Raw genomic sequence first — 7148 nt, 5'->3', positions numbered from 1 at the left:
ATGAAAATAGCACCAGATTTGTGCTAGAGCACTATCTTAAGGCAAGCATCAACCAAAGTCTGAATTTGCACAGTCAATAGTCTACAGATACAAGCTAGTTCATCACATACAGCTATTCAACATGAAACAGCTATATGTTAATTGGCTACGTACTGCAAAGAAGAATTTGGAAGACCAGAAATTATTAGGGTTAGGGCGAGATGTGGGTAAAAAAATAGGAATAGATTGATGTGGGGAGAGTTAGATTAAGGCTCAGGGAGAGTTATCTAAGTCCTAATCTCAAAGCAGGAAATAGGTTGGGTAGGATGAAAGTAGAGAGAGAGAAAAAAAGAAGAAATGTAATGGGAAATTAAAGAGACCAGAAAAAAATAGAAACGTAAAAATAAAATTATGTAGAATCGATAAAAATCTGAACATGAATTTATTGACAGAACGGAAGGGACATAAAGGAGATGTGAAAAACTTAAAAATAAAAATGCTTAAAATATTATATAGGTTTAAAGAGGTAGTACTGCTATTGAGGGATTTAAGTCTTAGAGGTTTTGACTTGAGCAATAAATTTGTGGATTAAGTGTGTAAACAATAGGGGATAGGGTCTAATAGTCAACTACGGGTTTTCTTAGGATGTCCAGGACAAGAATTAAGTCACATAAAGAAGAACAAAATAGCGGAGAAGGTAAAAAGGATAAGAAAGGAAGAAGAAAAAGTTGAGAAGTTCAGTAGAGCTAAACAAAAAAAAAAAGATAATTAAAAAAAGAAAAAAAAGAGATATAAGACCAAAAAAGAAAGGAAAACACACACTCATGTATCTCTAAAATAAAAAGTATAAGAGGAAAAAAAAGTTTCTGGAAAACAAATTTTTTTTTTCAAAAAAGGCAAAGATTAAAGATTTAAAAAAGTTTTAGAAAAGAAAAAAAATTTTTTATATAAGGTACCAAAAATAAAATACAAAGTGGGGAGGCGACAAGATGGCAGAGGAGAAGCTGGAATCTGAATAAGCTCTCGCATAGAAAGCAGTTTTAGAGTTCCAGTGAACAGTCCTAAGCTAGAGAAACACACCAAGTGTGCCATCACAGGACAGAGAGTTAGACAAGGGAGAGAAACCCAAGGCAAGAATACACATCTGAGCACTAGCCAGCAGCTGCCGGCGGAGGAAGCGGCAGGGTCGCGGTGGAGACCGCAGCCGGGCAATACCTGAGTGCTCACACAGAGAGTCTGGGACGAAGGAGCCAGACACAGCGGGCGAGCGGATTCTACTCAACACCAGCAAGAACAGACAAGGAGCAGACAGCTTCATCCTGCAGTTTGCAGACCAGAGACGACCCAGGATCCATGACTTGGCGTGAGTAGAAGCCTGACATCCTCTCTCCTTCTCAGGGAGCAGAGGAGGGAAGGTCACCCCTCCCTCCCCAGCACCGATGATCTCCATCTTGGATACCGACAAAGCTAGGAGGAGCTGCTAGCTCCAACTCAGGCCTTGGAGTAAAACGAGTCATTTAGCAGGTCACAAGAACTTAATGGCGAAGTGACCTGCCAGACTCAGCTCCATCCAGGGAAAAGTCACCCAGCTCAGGCACCAGCCATTGGAGTGGCTTTCCCCACTGGGTCACCAGAGCCAGTGGCTGCCCCTCCCTCTAGCAGCCTCAACAATCAAAGGAAAAACAGAAACCCTGAGAATGGCTCCAGGCGGGGCTCTGTGAGTTTTTTTTTCTTTTCTTTTCTTCAGAAATGAGCCCCAGGGAAAAGCTACTGATTGGTGAAAGCCCTCAACTCTACCCAGAACCTAGCCTCACCACTGCATCCTCCTCTTTTGTGATTCTCAAAGCAGATCTGCCTCCCATTAAACTAATCTGGGAGGGGGATCCCAAAATCTTGGGTAAAGTAGAGCATTTTTCTGCCTGTTCGAACAAACTGACTTAAGAAACCAATCAAGCCACAGGACCTCAAGCTGACCAGAGACTCCAACAAGAAGCTGGTTACAGACAAAAGGGAGATACAGGATTCTCCCCACCCCTCCCAAAAAAAAAATCAAAGAATTTTTTCTTTTTTTTTCTTTTCTTTCCTTTCTTTTTCTTTGGTACCTTATACATATAAAAATTTTTTTTCCTTTTCTAAAAATTTTATCAATTTTTGCCTTTTTTGAAAAATAATGGTTTTCCAGTTACTTTTTTTTCCTCTTATAATTTTTATTTTAGGAATACGTGAATGTGAGGTTTCCTTTCTTTTCTTGTCTTCTCTCTATTTTTCTTTCTTTCTTAACTATCTTTTTGTTTTTTGTCTAACTCTACCGAACTTCTGATCTTTTTTTCCTCCCTTTATTATCCTGTTCACCTATTCTTTTTTTGACCTTCTTTATGTGACTTAGCTCTTTTCCTTCACATCCTCAGATAAACCCGCAGTTAACTAATAGACCCTATCCCCCATTGTGTACACACTTAATCCACAAATTTATTACCCAATTCAAAACCTCCGAGATTTAAACTCCTTAATAGCAGTACTACAACTTTATACCTATATAATATTTTAAGCATTTTTTTAAATTTTTCACTTCTCCTCTATGTCCCTTCCCTTATCTTAATATACTCACATTCCTCTCTAAATAGATCGTCTTTTAATCCCCATAATAATATTAATTTTTTACATTTCTATTTTTTTTTCTGGTCTCTTTTCATTACACTTTCCATTTCTTCTTTTTCTCTCTCTGTCTCTACTTGCATCCTACCCAACCTATTTCTTGCATTGGGTTTAGGACATAGTTAACTCTCCCTGTGCCCCTCCACACCAATCTATTCCTATATTTTACCCACATCTCTCCCTAACCCTTATAATTTCTGGTCTTCCAAATTTTTCTCTGCGGTTCGAAGCCCATTAACATATAGTTGTTTGACATTGAATAGATGTATCTGTTGAACTAGATTGTATCTGTAGAGTATTAACTGTACAAAAGCAAACTTTGATTGATGGTTGCCTTAAGATAGTGTTCTAGCACAAAACTGGTGCTATTTTCATCTCAAATGGGCAGAGTAAGCCGGAAAAACACAAGAAAAATGGCAAATCCGGATATCTCAATTCCCAATCTTGACAATCAGGGGTCAGAACAGATAATGAATGATCCAGAGGAGAGTTTCCAAATAGCTCTACAAACACTGGCGGCAACCATGATAAATGAGAAGTTTGACAACTTCCAAAGGACTCTGTATGAGCGTGAAAGGGAGAAAGAGGAGGCATCCCAAAAGCTTATACAGGAATATCATAAGCGTGAGGAAGCTTCTCAAAAACTGATACAGGATTTGCGTGAACAACTTGAGAATACTCAAAGAGAAAGTGAAGAATGGCGTGAGCACGCTGAGAACACTCAAAGAGAACTGCAGGAATCCCACGAAGAGAAGGCAGCTAATCAAAGAGTAATACAGGAATTGAGAGACCAGGTAGAGAATACACAAAGATCACTAAAGGCATTCATGGAATCCATTAACAAAGAGCTGAAGGAAGCCAGGGAGACCACAAAGGGAATGCTGAATGAAACCCAACAGAAAGAATGGGAATCCAAAGAAACCATAACCAATCAACTAAGTGATTTGAGAACAAATACTGAACACCAAATAAAGGAAGTACAGAAATTCATACAAGACCTAAAACAGAGCTTCAACAAAGAACTTGAAGCCATCAAAGCTGACCAACTAGAAGGAAAAGAGATAAAAAACAAAGTAGAGTGTCTTGACAGCAGGTTAGATCATGCAGAAGATCGAATCTCAGGGATTGAAAACAGCCTAGATATTATAGAGAAAGAACATACAACCATCCAAGACAAGTCCAAGAAATATGATAGATCTATCCAACACCTGGAAGACACCATCAGAAGGCCTAATCTAAGGATAATGGGTGTAGAGGAGCACCTAGAAACAGAAGTTAATGGTCTAGGAAATTTGTTTAACAGGATCCTAGCAGAGAACTTCCCAAACATACAAAAAGATAGGCCTATTCAGATACAAGAAGCTTTTAGAACCCCAAATAGACCAGACCAGAATAGGACCTCCCACTGACACATTATAATCCACACAGGATCAACACAGACCAAGGAAAAGATACTTAAAGCTGTCAAGGAGAAAAGGGTAATCACCTATAAAGGGAAACCAATCAGAATCACCTCAGATTTCTCAGCAGAGACAATCAAAGCAAGAAGAGCCTAGAATGAAATATGCCATGCCCTAGAAACAAACAACTATCAACCAAGAATACTGTACCCAGCTAAACTCTCCTTCATAACTGAAGGCCAAATAAAAACCTTCCATAGCAAGAAAAATTGAAACAATACATCTCCACCAAACCAGCCCTACAAAAGATTCTTAAAGATGTACTACACATAGAAAACCAACAAGACCGCAATAAAGGCAAAGAAACTGCACCCAAACTAAGAATCCAAGAACCATAGGAAGAACCCAGTTTTTGCAGCCCCCAAGAAGGTGGATAACATGGCAGGAACTCCCAAATAACTGTCAGTCCTATCTCTTAACGTTAACGGACTGAACTCTCCAATTAAGCGACATAGACTGTCTAGTTGGATTAAAAAACAAGACCCTTCTATCTGCTGCCTGCAGGAGTCACATCTTGCCTGTAAAAACAAACACATTTCAAAGTTAAAGGCTGGAACAAAATCTTCCAAGCAAACGGCTCCCATAAACAGGCGGGAGTTGCAATCCTAATATCAGATAAAATAGACTTCAAATTAAAATTGGTGAGAAGAGATAAAGAAGGTCGCTAAATACTAATTAAAGGATCTCTCTTTCAGGAGGATATTACAATTCTAAATATCTATTCGCCAAACAATGGAGCACCCAAATTTATCAAAGAAACACTACTTTCCCTCAAATCCCATATAGATCCAAAGTCATTAATTGTTGGGGATTTTAACACACCACTCTCCCCACGAGATAGATCAACTCGGCAAAAACTCACCAGATAAACCGCAGATCTAAACAGCTGAATAGATCAACTAGACTTAACAGACATCTACCGAACATTTCACCCAGCAGCATCAGAATACACGTTTTTCTCAGCAGCACATGGAACATTTTCTAAAATAGACCACATTTTAGGCCACAAAGCAAACTTGTCTAAATTCAGAAACATTGAATTTATACCTTGCATCCTCTCTGACCACAAGGGAATAAAATTAGAACTCAATATCAAAAGCCACCAAAGAAAGTCCGGCATCACATGGAGGCTGAACAACACACTGCTGAATCATGAGTGCGTCATGGAAGAGATTAGAAAGGAAATTGAAATGTTCATGCTATTCAACAAAAATGAACACACAAATTACCAGCTCCTCTGGGACACAGCAAAGGCAGTACTCAGAGGCAAGTTTATAGCTCTGAGCTCCTACATCAACAAATGGAGAGATCTGAAACTAACAATTTAATGACACATCTAAACCTCCTTGAAAAAGAACAGCAAGATAAACCCCAATCCAGTATACGGAAAGAAATAATCAAAATTAAATCAGAATTAAATGAATTAGAATCCAAAAAAACTATAGAAAGAATCAACAAAACAAAGAGTTGGTTCTTCGAAAAACTTAACAAAATTGACAGACCCTTAGCAAATCTTATCAGAAAAAGAAGAGAACACACCCAAATTAATAAACTCAGAGATGAGAATGGAAGCATCACCACGGAAACAACCAAGATTCAGAACATTATAAGGGAATACTTCCCAAAACTTTATGCTAATAAGTTTGAGAACTTGACAGAAATGGACCTTTTCCTAGCAAATATTGACATGCCAAAACTAAACCAAGATGAGTTAAACTATCTTAACAGGCCCATATCAAGCATTGAAATAGAAACAGCAATAAGAGACCTCCCAGCTAAGAAAAGTCCAGGACCAGATGGTTTTACAGCGGAATTTTTCAAGGCCTTCAAAGCAGAGCTCACACCAATACTCCTCCAACTCTTCAATGAAATTGAAAGAGAAAGCTCACTACCGAACACGTTCTATGAAGCCATCATAACCCTCATCCCAAAACCAGGCAGAGACTCATCAAAGAAAGAGAACTATAGACCCATCTCTTTGATGAATATTGATGCAAAACTTCTCAACAAAATTTTGGCCAATCGACTTCAACATTTCATCCAAAAATCCTACACCACGATCAAACAGGATTCATTTCAGGGATGCAAAGCTGGTTCAATATACGCAAATCAATTAATATTATTCGTCACATCAACAGAGGCAAGAATAAGAACCACATGATTATCTCAATAGATGCAGAAAAAGCATTCGACAATATCCAACACCCCTTCATGATGAAGGTTTTGGAAAAATTAGGAATCCATGGAACAATCCTCAATACAATAAAGGCTGTATATGACAAACCTACAGCCAGCATTATACTCAATGGTGAAAAACTAAAGCCATTTCCTCTTAACTCAGGTACAAGACAAGGATGCCCACTCTCTCCACTCCTTTTCAATGTAGTATTAGAATGCCTAGCTACAGCAATAAGACAATATGGAGACATAAAGGGGATCCAAATAGGGAAAGAAGAAATAAAACTCTCCCTCTTTGCAGATGACATGATCTTGTATTTAAAGAATCCCATAAACTCCACTCCCAAATTACTCAAGCTGAATTGGCAAAGTAGCAGGGTATAAAATTAACCCCCAAAAATCAATGGCTTTTCTGTATGCCAATAATGAGAAAAGTGTGGGTGAAATTAGGAAAGCAACACAATTTGTAATAGCCCCACAAAAAATAAAATACCTAGGAATTAACTAAAGAAGTGAAGGACCTCTATGATGAAAACTTTAAAATCTTGAAAAAAGAAATCAACACAGAACTAAAAAAATGGCAAAGCCTCCCATGCTCCTGGATTGGAAAGATAAACATCGTGAAAATGGCCATACTTCCCAAGGCTATCTACAAATTCAACGCAATACCTATCAAAATTCCAACCTCATTCTTCAAGGAAATAGAAGAGGCAATCCAAAAATTCATATGGAACAATAAAAGACCCAGAATAGCAAAAACACTCTTCAACGGAAAGAACACTGCTGGAGGAATATCAATACCAAATTTCAAACTCTACTACAAAGCCATAGTAATCAAAACAGCTTGGTACTGGCATAAGAACAGACCTCAGGACC

Source organism: Dipodomys ordii, unplaced genomic scaffold, assembly GCF_000151885.1.
Source record: "Dipodomys ordii isolate 6190 unplaced genomic scaffold, Dord_2.0 Scaffold1000002508, whole genome shotgun sequence".
Lineage (NCBI taxonomy): Eukaryota > Metazoa > Chordata > Mammalia > Rodentia > Heteromyidae > Dipodomys > Dipodomys ordii.
This window is presented reverse-complemented; position numbering follows the sequence as displayed.